This window comes from Triturus cristatus, chromosome 9 (genome assembly GCF_964204655.1).
Source record: "Triturus cristatus chromosome 9, aTriCri1.1, whole genome shotgun sequence".
Taxonomy (NCBI): Eukaryota; Metazoa; Chordata; class Amphibia; order Caudata; family Salamandridae; genus Triturus; species Triturus cristatus.
The window spans coordinates 614,603,646-614,617,346 of NC_140592.1; positions in this window are offsets into that span (position 1 = coordinate 614,603,646).

Consider the following 13,701-nt stretch of genomic DNA (forward strand, 5'->3'; position numbering starts at 1 on the left):
GCGCCATACTCATCCCCGACTCTGACTCGGAGCCAGATGGGCATCATCCAACGCCGACTGGAGGCATTCCACTCATGTTGGAACCCATGCCCTATTCGTTTGGGCTAGGACTTGGGGATGATTGGGAAGGGCCGCTGAACCCTGATGAGTACCAGCTCCTGGATATCACTAAGGACACCCAGTGTGAGAATTTGGTTGATTGCAGTGAACTGGGAACCTTCCAGATACTGGCTTGGTCTCTACCATGGCTACGGAGGAGGGATCTTTATTTGCTATGGTGGTAAGGATGACAGCCGAGGGCCTGGACCTTCAGCTACCCACTGTGGCTTTCAAGACAAATGTCTTGACAGACGTGCTTCAGCCGGGAGTCACCCCCTCCGAACCACTTCTCCCATTTAACAAAGCTGTTACAGACGTCCTACTCAAGGCCTGGTCCAAGCCCTTCACAGGGGCTCCTTAAATAGGACAATTGCCACCTTCATCGCCCAAGGGGACACCAATTTCCTCACCCAGCACCCTAACTCAAGGAGCTTAGTGCTGCCTGTTGTCTCGGAGGAGGCCCGAGCCATACTCTCCCAAGTTATTGCTGGGAGAGACGCAGCTATGCTCACCATAAGCTGTGTGCTTGATATGACCGCTCACTAGGCAGAGCAGTTTCATCTTTGGTGGCCCTTGGTGCCATGTCTGGTTGAGAAGCACTGGCCTTTCGGGGCATGTCCATGCCTTTCTTATGGACATGCACTTCAATGGCTACTGCCTCTTTGGTAATAAGGCAAACTCGGTGCTGGAGCACTTCAAAGCCAGCAGGGCTTCAGCCAGGTTCTTGGGCCTTTCGATGGCCCCTCGCCAACCCCTGTCCACCTTTCACTCCTTTCATGATTGCGGACTGGCCTTCCAGCTGTGTCTATACCTGCCCAGCCACCGCGGCCCACAGGCTTCCCGGCTATTGCGTGGTTGAAGACCTGGTACCCACTGACCTCGTGGATCAGGTGGCCAGAGGTTGGGCCAGTCACACACCACCACATCAGCCCCCTACACCACCTGACCCCCAACCCTGGCAACCCCACCCTCCAAGCCTCTGTGACCGTAATGGGCATCCAGTGGGAGGCAGGACACGCCATCATCTGTACCACTGGAGCTCAATAACATCTGATAGCAGGTTTCTCCAGATTGTCCAAAATGGCTACTCCCTCCCCCTGTGACTACCACTCTACCCTCATCACCCTCTTTTCACAGGCTAACGGATGACCACATCACATTACGCCGCCAGGAAAAGACCGCTCTCTTTACCAAGGGAGCCATAGAGAGGGTGCTGGCATCTGAAGTAGGTCATGATTATTATTCCTGCTAACTTCTGGTGCTTAAGAAGGACGGAGGCCTTCGTCCTATCCTAGATCTGCACCCTCTCAATTTCTTCCTGATAAAGGAGAAATTCAAAATGGTCACACTCGCTTAATCTCTGTCTGCCCTGGACCCGGAAGACTGCATGGTAGCATTGGACTTGCAGAACGCATACTTCCACATTCCTGTCCTGCCTGCCCACAGAAGTTAAGTGTGGCTCACCGTAAGCCAGGAGAACTTTCAGTTTGCCATGCTCGCCTTTGGTCTTACCAGCAACCCTCAGTGGTTGCAGCTTGTCTGCAGAGATCAGAGATACTAGTCTTTCCCTATTTCAACAACTGGCTGTTGAAGGCGAGCTTGCCTCACTTGATCATCTTCCACCTTCAGACTACTGCGAACCTTCTGCACATGGTGGGGGCTCACTGTCAACGTGCCAAAGTCACACCTGATCTTTTCTCAGATGCTTCCTTGCATCAAAGATGTTCTGGACACTGCAGTTTTGGGCTTCTCCTCCCGAACAGTCTCCAAGATATTCAGGCTTTGATACCAATATTTTCAACCTGTATCCTGGGTTTCGATGAGACTGACTCTGAGGCTGCTGAGATTCATGGCCTCCTGCATCCTGCTTGTGACGCATGCCCATTGGCATATGCGGGCTCTGCAGTGGGACCTGAAGTTTCAGTGGGCGCAGTTTCACAGGAATCTCTCCAACATGTTGCAGATCTCTGAGGGCACTCCAAAAGATCTGCAGACCACGATTGGGTCAGCGGCAGACTCCTCTTCATTCCCCAAACAGATCTGACGGTAATGACAGATGCGCCACTCCTGGGAACGGGCCACCATCTGGGAGAGGTGGTGATGAGAGGACTCTGTTCTCCGGCGGAATCCAGACTCCACATCGACCTGTTGGAACTCCGTATGATCATGTTAGGATTGAAAGCCTTTCTACCTTCCATCAAGGTGTTCACGGACAACACCACTGCTATGCGGTAATGAAACAAGCAGGGCAAGATGGGGTTGTGGATTCTCTTGTCAGGAGAATCTGTGCCTCTGGACATAGCAAGAATGTTGGGGCATTTCCCTTTTGGTTCAACACGGTGGACTCTCTGACCGCCAGGGCAGATGAACTCAGCCGAAGATGCCAGGCGGATCACAAATGGCATCTCTTTCAACAGTAGGAGGAGCCTTAGTTAGATCTGTTCACCACCGCAGAGAGGTGCAATGTTAGCAGTTCTGTGTGTTGGAGTGTCCAAGGCGGCTCTCACTCAGACGCTTTTGGTCTTGAGCGGAACTTTGGCCTCCCGTACACCCTTCCACTAATCCAGACTGGGCTCGAAGAGTCTGGTATCCTGAGGTTGTGAGTATGCCCATTGCTCCTCCGATCAGGCTGCCCCTTCAGGAGGATCTTCTGTCACAACAGCATTGGAGGGTTCTCCACCGAACTTGTCAACACTCTGCCTTCATGCATGGAGATTGAGCGGTGATAGTTGACAGTTTTCGTCTTTCCCTCCAAAAGTCTGTAATGTTCTCGGCAACTCTGTGTTCTTTCAACAAGACAGTATGTGCTGGATGTTGGAAGAACTTTGTGGAATGGTGTACCACCAAACAGGTTGACCTTTTATCTGCACCCCTTCCCCAAATTCTTATGTTTATCTGTAGCCTGCCCCAGCAGGGCTGTGCATTCGGCACACTGCAGGGTTATTTGTCTGGTCTCTTCGCCTTTCTACGGCTGCCAGATCAGCCCTCCCTCTTCAAGTCCCTTATTGTAAATAGGTTCCTTACAGCTTTGCAGCACTTTTCCCCAGCTCCCTTCGTTATTCCTCAATGGGACCTTCTTACCTTTCTAATGTGCGCTCCCTTTGAGCTGCTTCATACCTGCCATCATAGGCTTTTTATCATCAAAGAGGCCTTTCTGGTGGCAATTACATCTGCCCGGAGGGTCAGTGAAGTGCAGGTGCTGTCATCTCAGCCTCCGTACCTCTCTTTTTTCCCAAACAAACTGGTCCTTCGTACTTGAGCATTCTTTTTGCCGAAGGTGGTCACCCCTTTCCACGTATCCTCTTTCATCACCTACAGTCTGCCTCAACCCTCTAAGGAAGAGGAGAGGACCTAAAAAGAGCATTGTTGTGCTACCTTGACCGCACAAAACCATTTTGGGTGGACGATCAACTCTTCGTGGGTATTTCAGAGCCAAGAAAGGGATGGCCGTGCCGGAAAAAGGGCTTGCCTGCTCATTCCACCAGAGCAAATGGTGCGACCACTGCGTTAGCATGCAGAGTTTTGGTCCTTGACATCTGCCAAGCAGCAACATGGGCCTCACTACACACATTCACTAAGCACTACTGCCTGGAAAGTCCGGTCCATCAGGATGTGCATTTTGCCTGTTCGGTCCTGCAGGACTTTCTAGTCTAAATAGAGTTTGCGGACCCTCTGAGGAGGAGGCATTGCTTGCGTATCTATTCTAAGGTAAGTAATCTGCTTCTAGTAGTCTCTAACAGATGAACATGTTACTCACTTTTGGTAACACCTTATGTGGTAGAGACCATCCAGCTACAGTTTCTATAATTACTCACCCATCCTCTCCATCTGGGAATGGATTTTTAGATACAGGTTATTCCCATTTCAGGGCTCTATTGTCACACACCAGTGGTCAGTGTTCTTTGTGGTTCTGCATTCTGGCATGGAAAGTCACTAAAAGAAACTGATGTCAGTGCGCTGGGATGACGCCTATATAGGCACTGTACACATCACCGGCGAAGATGACAGCACATGGAGACGTTGCCTACGGGAGCACAAAAAATATCCAGATCCAGTCTGACACCTGGGGATTATTCTAAGGTATGGAATCTGTGGTTAGATAGTCTCTACCAGATAATGCATTGTCAAATGTAAAAAACTTGTTCATCAGTTACTTTTTTCTTTGCCCTTAAACCTGGATTCAGAGCTCCACTCCCAACGTTGTCGAAATTCTAACGACTCCAACAAGTTTCACAAGTTTAGGTTTATTTGATTTAGTTCTCGACTGAGAACAACAAATATTTAAAAATTACATTTGGATAGAAAAATTGTCATTCTAATACAAAGTTAAAAATTATTTAAAAAATGTAAACATATTAATACACATGAATTCATTGGACGGTGCCATACAGAGAGAAAGCAGGTTCTGATCAGAGTTAATTTTACATTTTGTTCTAATTGTTTTTAAAAATCTCTTTCTAGTTTCTATGACATTCACGTTTGGGCAAACGAATAACACGTGTTCTAAGTCTTGCACCCCGCCTTTATCTAACGACTCCAAAGTTATCCAGAGTGAAGATGACTCTCCCAAAAACAACAGAGTTTAAACTGTGCTGTGACTGCAAGACAACACTGATGTCGGTCACAGACCCACAATGCAATTCCTATGATCCTTAGACTTCGGTTACAACCTTAAGTCATGCTATTAGTGCACCGTTGTGCACCATAAGACAATCATGGAGAAGGAGGCAAACTTTACGTCATTGATCATATAAATATGTTGCATTGTAAACAGATGTCCAGCTCCGAGTTGCGAGCCTGTTCTCCGTCATAGTCATGAGGTCAGACTTATTCAAAGTCTTGTTCCTGCTTGAAGTCTTCTGGAAAAGTCGAAAAAGCGCCATAAGTGCAATAAAGTCAAGTGGGACTCGTCACCATTCTGCCACTTGAAATCTGGCAAGAGTAACAAAAGCGACACACAAAAAGTCCTGCTCCAAGGAATTCCTGCATTTCCTCCCAGCACACCGCAGAGTTCCCTGGCCCTGATCAAGCCAGCAAATAGCAGCCTTCAAGGAGGCCATGCTGAAAAATTCCCAGGCGCTACTGGCTCCCTCTGGTGTGCCTTCCGGCCCCAAAGAACAAAGGGGCCTCTAGCTGGACTTCTGCCGGTGGGCCCTTCCCCCAACTGCAGCCTTGGCCCCTTGTTCACATAACCAAAGCTGATCCAGATCTGTCGGAGCCAATCACAACCACAGGTCTCCGACACTGAACCAACATCGTCTCGCACCTCGCCTTTGTTGCACTCTGAAATAACAAAAATGCAACTTGTTGTTGTATAGTTAGACCTTCAGTCTCGAGATGTCTCTCAATGCCATTAGTATGAGAGGCTAAAGGCCCTCCTAAGCTCTGACTCCGATGCAGTCTGGTAAATATCTTATTTCCCTCACAAAACTGATGATAGCTAGGAGGGAGACAATCTGCCCCCCCTTATTAGATGATTAAGGTCTGTACTTCAATTTGAAGAATGCAAGTGGGCTAAATACTTCACCAGAGATAGCGGGACTCACTATCTGGTCGACCAAAGAAAGTCAGTCTCTCTTGCTGTAGTGGTGAGAAGTGCAGCAAAAGTACTAGATTTGGAGTTGCATAATCTAGAAAATAAAGACAATTTATTGACGGAAATTATTCAGCCAGGGCCCACCTTGTCTGAACCACTACCACTATTATTTAACAAAGCCCTTACAGACACTCCCATGGCGACTCATCTAAGCCATTGTTCCCTTTAGTCAGACGGCACAGGCCAGCCAGCCCCTGGTGACTCTAACTTTCTGACAAGATACCCAACGCCTGAAAGCCTTATGATGTAGGCAATCATAAGTAAAGTCAATCCAAATGGTTTTCCACTAAACTCCCCAGGTACCAGCAAAAATGGGGTTGAGACATCTATGGTACAATTTTTTTTTTCGCGGCTAGACTAGCTATACATTCTCTGAATGCAGTGTACGTTCTAAGCAGGTACACCAATAATTATCAATGGCGGTAAAATTGTGCCGGGTATTCCAGAAAAATTCAGGACCTCACTGCCAAGACGGACAGGAAGCATTAAAGTAGATTACATGCAGGCCTGGAAACCAAAGACTGTGTACGCCAAGCTATTGGCACTAGTGTAGTGCTTAAAAGAGACACCTGGATGTGGTAAGGCAGGTTTTATGGGGCTCTCCAAGTGTTCCTTATAGACATGCAATTTAATGGTTTGGAGAAAAAGTTGACTCTGCGCTCGAGCGATTCGAAGATAGTTGCGCTACAGCTCTATGTTTGTGGTTATTGTCCCGGGCCAGAAAATTGCACCAACAGAGGGCGGCTGGTAAGTGAGGCTGTTTGCTCTGCAGGCACAGCAATCGTCCAACTCTTCCTCCTGTTGCAGCAGACCACAAGCAACTTTTATTTGCCCTCTCAAGGCCACGATCAGTTGATAGGGGGCAGGATACAATATTTCCCCCAATCTGGAAGTCCATCACATTAGACCAAGTTTTTCAAACCCTCCAAAGGAGCTATGCGCTGTCTTTCATTTTGTCCCCACCGGTTGTTCACCCCCTCTCCACCCTCCCCCCCCCCCCCCCCCCCCCACTCCTTCATCATCACAGCGATTTATGCAGACCACGCACAGCTGATGCAGTAAACAAGGGCAACTCAGTAACCCCATGGGAAGTTGCATAACTATAAACCAAATGAAAAAATGCTGACAAGGGGATCATTCAAACCGTAACTCATGAAATCTAAATAGATTTGGTCAAAATAATACATACAGCTATCTCTTAGTACTGAGCTGCTTCTCACACTCACAAATATTAACATGTTCAAAGCAGGCAGTTTACCTGCATACTACAGCTAGGAATAATGGACTAGGAGTCAGACAGTGTTTTTTTTTATTTTTAAGAACACGGGCCAGTATTAAGAGGGACTGCTGAGGGTATTCACAATGTACAGCTAGAACTGAAATTCTTGGGTCAGCGCAAGACGAAGCAAAAGCAAGAATGTTTTTATTAATCAACAATGATAGTTGGAGGTTCAAAGACAATATTTAATGTCATAGGGCCACCCATTAACTATGCCAACTAGCAATCCGGTGCAAAAAGAACAACTGATGGACTGAATGCTGAACAATTTCAAACATTCACCCCAGTACAGAGTTCAGGGTCTGAAATCGTTTTGCTCCCCATGCCATTCCAGTTAAAACCCAGCCATATGCAAATCAGTCTTGACCCTGATTCCCATGGCAACAGTCCAGCTCGATCTGCCAGGCTAGGTCCTCCCTGAACCCGTAAACCAGCATCCTGGTACCGGTTTCGGGGTTTCACCCCTCATCAGCCAAGCTAGCTTGACTCCAGTGGCATGGAGAGCAAGGGACCCACGCCTGGGCATACCCTTCCCACTCGAGTGTGCAAATGCAAAACATTTGGGTCCAGGGAAGACCTGGCTTGGCAGTTTGGGCTGGACCGTTCCCATGAGGTGTAGGGTCAAGATGGATTCGCATATGGCTGGGTCTTAACTAGGGTGGCATGGTGAGCAAAAGAACGATGGGTTTAACCCAGATCTCTTTGCTGGGGGTGAATGTTTTGATTCGTTCCGCATTCCATCCTTCATTTGTGTGTCTTTAACTAGCAAGCTGGTGGCACGGTTCCCCTAAGCTGCGGAGCAGCTTCTTGGAAAGCAAGGTATATGGATTCCGGGGCTGGGGGGGTACAAAGCTGTAAATTATAGGAAGTAAAAGAAGGATAGCACCTTAAGCAACTGGTCATTATGGAGCCTGATTCTGATACTGTGCCCCTAATAGAGCCGAAGCGCCATCAGAGAACAAATATCTTTTTGGCTCTGCTTCTGACCATTGCTTGTTACCACCCAGACACGGTAATGATTATGGTGGGATGGGGATGATTTACCCCCTCATTATGATGGTAACAGTATTTACATGGATCTACAAGAGGCCAATCACATTTGACACTTTCCCTGATGCAAGTATGAACTCACCATTTTTAATTCTCAACTGAAGACAGTGCATCATTTGCTGTGGAAATATGACAAGCAGCTGAGGACTCAGACCTAAAGCTGCCCTCTATGTAGGGTAAGACAAATGTCCTTTTGGAAATCTTACTAGTTGGGCCAGACACATCTGAGCTTTTGTTCCCATTCAGAAGCCCTTTCTGACTCCTGGCATAGGAGTCAAAATGGATTGAAGCTTGGGCCAAAAAGCCCCTGCAGCCAGGAGCCTGGTCTTCAAATCGCCTAATGCCATGTGTCTGCTTGGACCCTATATGCATGTACTTTGGTAAGTATGCTGGTCGCTAATCGTTCATCATCCTCGGGAATTATAGGCCCCTTTTCATGACCGGGTCAGGGCCAAATAAGCAGCATCCGGGCAAGGTATTCTGTCTTGCCCAGATATTACGGATATGGTCGTCAGGACAATGGGGACATCCGTACCTATCAAGAGATATCACAGGCTGGATCCAAAAAGAACAGTGAGATTTCCTATTGACCGCACAAAGTACTTCTGTGAGGATGACTAGCTCTTCGTAGACTATGTAGGCAGCAAAAAAGGACCTTTTCTTGATGGCTTTTTTGGTGCATTAAAATCTGCTACGCCATGGTGCAAAAAGAAATACTGGAGTGCATTAGGGTACACTCCACTTGAGCCAAGCTTTCAACAACTGCCTTGGCTATCCACACTCTTGCCAAGCATTATAATCTGGATTCGGAGGTGACAATGAATGGGAATTTAGCCCAATCTGTGCTACAGAAGTTTCTGGTATAAGCATCCATCAAGGTCTTACATCCTGTAGGTGGGTATTGGTTGGGAATATATTAAAGAAGGTAGGAATCTGCAGGTAAGAAGGAGCCAGAAAAAAAGTTAGTTACCTTCAGTAACGTTATACTTGATAGAGAATTCTAGCTGTAGATTTCCTATCTTAGAATAATTCCCCAGGCTTAAGACTTGGTTCAATTACTTTTTGAGCAGTACCCCTGTGCATCGGTAGGTGGTGGTGTTTGGCTCTGTGTCAGTGTTGCCCACATTGTAAGTGATGTGCGTAGGGCCATTGAGTACTCAATCGCTCTGCCTAGCGAGTCTGTCATATCCAATCCGCAGCAAATGGTAAATGTTGCTGCCATCTGCAATATCCTGTGACGAGCACTTGCGCGACCAAATCTCAACAGTGTGAGTGTATCCGCTCAAAATGCACATGGTGTATATATGCGACAATCAGCACAGATCCACAGTGCTACCTCCAGTCATTTTTTGACTGACTTTATTGGCTGTTGCTGCCATCTTGAAAGGGCGATGCTTTCAGAATTTATAGAGATCTTAACAGTGATTTTCTAAACGTGTGCTATTCTTAAACAGTTGAGAAGATTATGTTTTTGAAATATTTCTAAAATTGTATGTAACTTAGGAAATATATGAGAATACTAAAAGATAAGCTTTTAAATTTGGCAGACCCAGATTTCTGAGTTGCAAAGCAATAGTACAGGAGACGCGCTGACCATTATTGCCTGCACCAGCACTTTTTGAGGATTCCCAGTACCAGGCTGCTCTACTCCCAGGAAGGAGGAGACATCTGCCGCGCTAAAAGCGCCGCACACCAGTGGGACGCACTGACCATTACTGCCTGCACCAGCACTTTTTGAGGACTTCCAGTACCAGGCTGCTCTACTCCCAGGAGGGAGGAGACATCTTTCGCTGTCGCGCTAAAAGCGCCGCACACCAGCGTGGCGCGGGACGCGCTGACCATTACTGCCTGCACCAGCACTTTTTGAGGACTCCCAGTACCAGGCTGCTCTACTCCCAGAAGGGAGGAGACATCTGCCGCTGTCGCACTAAAAGCGCCGCGGGCTGCGCCCAGGCCGTGCCCGGGCCAAGGGCGGGCCAGTCCTTGCCTGTCAGGGGCCGTTAAAGGCCGGGCTGGGCCTACTCTCTTGGATATTAACGAGAGAACTCTGGAGGTGTTTCCCCATGGACATGTGGTAGGAACTTTATAAGTATACATAAGGCGGTGGGATTGATCAATATTTTTGTCCTGTGTGTTATTGAACTGTATGCCATATAAGGTGAATTATTCTCCAGGCATTTTGACCTATGAGAAACGGGGTTTGAACTTCTTAGAATAATATTGACCATATCACAGGGTCGCCGAACGCAAAGTGAAGCACCTAGGGAACTGGCAGTAAACAAATCAAAATGGGCAAAAGAAAACCACAAACAAATTATCCATTGACTGGAAAGAATGTTAAAAAGCCCAAAAAACAAACACTGTTGACCTATCTGACTGGGGTGATGGGAGCAATTGAGAAGCAGATTACATCTGTAGGGCAGACATTAGCTGCAGGTACACCAGTAGTAATAGAGAACTCAGAAAATACAATTTACGCTCAGGCAATCTCACTAAGCGATGATTTAATGGCCATTATACCAGCGAATGGCTGTATTCAAGGGGCAATAGATGAAACAATAATTAGCGATCCCGAGTTAACTACCTCCCCCCACAAAAAAGGAAAAAAACGCTAGCTAAGAAATCCATGGAAAAAAGAGATGAGGTAGAAATAACAGGGAAACTGATAACAGCAAGAAAAAAAATAGCAGGAAGAGTAACATCTGACAAGCAAAATGGATCAGAGAATAAAACCGCGGGATTAAAACTAGCCGCTGCAAGGAACATTCCCGAGCATGGAGAAAAAATTAAAGACAAGCAAGAGGGATGATGATGTGGGTAATACGGCCATAGCAATAAAAAGCTTAGAGACTTATTTAAGAGGTGCGCTTACGAATATTGAAGACAGATTAAGCCAGGTAGAGGCTCGTCTAGAAAGATTTCCAGTTAGGAAAGAAGAAGCTAGACCACAACAATACAACATAATAAGAATGAAGTGAGTAGTTATAGGGAGCCAGAAAGGAACCAACCGAGAGAAGATCAGGTCAGGGACACGCGAAGCAACGTAAATACATGTCATATTAAATCGCTTGCTGTACCAACATTTGTTCCATCTAAAAACTTAAATCTAAAACCTCTACCTCAAGACCAACTAAAAACAATGCAACCCGAAAGCCTCTACCTGCAAGAATCAAGCCATTTGGACTTACCCCCAGCCTGCACTCCCTATACAGTTGTCCTCGCAAATGTACCGCAGCGAGGGCTGCAAGACACTGAGACATGTGAAAAACTTAGAAATAAGTCATTGCACTGGCTAAGTACAAAAGTAGGCCTTACGACCAGATTGTTTGAAGAATTCAAAATGGCACGTAGGGTGGGATGGGTAGGTAAAGATAAGTGTCTCGCTGGTGATTGTGTGATATTAACATTTCGTACATCACAGTGGAAATGATCTTGAGGGAAGGGGGAAACAATATGTTAGTGGGAGGGATTAACATATTACCTCTAAGTTATTTCTATCACCCACCTCCCGAATTAGAGAATCCACGCCAGTTTGAGAGTAGCATTTGGCCCACGTATAATGTACCAGTAAGAAATCGTTTTAGATTATTATCCCCTTTAGAGGAACTAGATTGACTATGTCATCCAGTAACATCTGTCTTAACTAACTATAAGAATGACAGGAGAAAGGATTTGGCATCTACTTATAAGGACTTAGAGGAACTTACAGTAGGCCACGATGAAAGTATACAAAGGAAGGGGTAAAATAAACCAGATCTACATGTTGACCACAGTATACTACCTAACAGCAACGAGAGATCAAATTACGTACTAAAAAAGGTCAGAATACTGGGAAACGAGGGCCCTACTCAAGGAATACTAACAGTTAATGAGGGGAGGATAAAGATCACTTTTTGGAACATAGCGGGACTATCATCTAAACTTTCTATTGATCCCTTTTTAGACTTTATTAGGAAAACTGATATTCTTTGTCTTCAGGAGACTTGGGCTCTTAGAGAAATGCATATAGACGGGTTTAAAACCTATCATACAACGGCCACCACATCCAATTTTGGGAGGCCAAAGGGTGGCCTAAGTATATACATTTCAATAAAAAGAATTTCCTTTGTAGCGTCCGAACCAAATTATCAAATTGTGACACTGAATATGGATAGTAATAAATCTGTAATTATAGTAAATTTTTATAACAACATTGCAAAGGAAAATGTGGAAGATACGGTGAACCAACTAAGACATGCATTGCAAAAAATCCAGTATTCAAATTCGGGGACTGCCCAGATTGTATGGGGCGGGGATTTTAATACCAACATATGTCCATACAATAACGACTCAACATGTGGTCTGGTGGATGAGGAAAATTGCAATTTATTTCATTTCCCGCATAATGTCTATGGCAAAGCTCTAAACGAGAGCATATTTGTGTTAGATCTGGGCTTCGTTAACTCATTAGTCTCACCCCCCATCCCATTCTCACAGATTTTTAACGGGAGAGGCTTGATCTCTACTATAGATTTCATTCTGTCCTCGAATCACTTTTCACATAGCATAATAGGATTTAAAGTGCACAAAATAGCCATCGGTGATCACTTCCCACTAACAGTTACGATATTGTGCAAAAAGTTAAAACGTTATCCTAATAAAGAACGGGACCAAACATGTATTAATTTGGAGATCGATAAAGTAAATGGTTACTCATTGAAGTGGGAAAAGGTTGATCCAGACAAAATAACAAGAATAGTGGTTGGGAAGGCAATGGATTTAATAATGAATTGTTTAAATGAAAATACCCCACAGGAGACGGTTCTTAAAAGTTTCTTACATATAACAGAAAAAATAAAAAACAGTCTGAACGTAGAGATAAAAAGGGGGACTGCCAAGAAAAAGGGGTGGTTTAACACAGAATGCACGAAAGTCCATTTTGCACTCAAAAAACCAATACAAAATAATAACAAAGATAAGACCGAAATAAAACGGAGCAGTAAGGCCTACAATCAGACGGTAAAATTGCGGAAAAAGGAAATAAAATAATCCATCTGGGAGGATATGCATAGGGCCAGTGCTGCAAAAGATAGTAGGGCTTTCTGGCGTGTGGTTAGAGCTCCTTTTTTTAGTTCCGAAGGAAAGCCCTCAATTGAAACAGCAATCGATGAAAACCAGTGGGTGGACCATTTTACAAAAATTTTCGGACAGGCAGAGGTGTTTCTAGACAGACAAGATATCATACCCTCAATAGGTAACTAAGTAGTAAATTATCCAATAGACGTCCTCTTTACCTTAAAAGAAGTTCAAGCAGTATTAAACACGAGCAAAGGAAGCAAGGCCCCCAGACCTGATGGGGTCCCTGTGGACATATATAAGCATAACCCAGATCTCTGGGCTCCACTGTTAACCCGCGTCCTAAACGCTGCCACTATGAGGGGACTAATCGAAACTTGGTCTGATTCTATTATGGTCCCCATTTATAAAAAAGGAGATAGGCAGGATCCAGCCTGCTACAGACCCATCTCCTTATTGGACTCACTGGGGAAGGTAGCCGGCAGGATACTGCTTAATCGCCTACAAAAATGGGCTGAGGAGAAGAATATACTTTCGGATTTGCAGTTTGGATTTAGGGAAGGGTTGAGCACAATTGACCAAGGGCTTAACTTGTCTATACTTATGGGCAAATATATGAAGG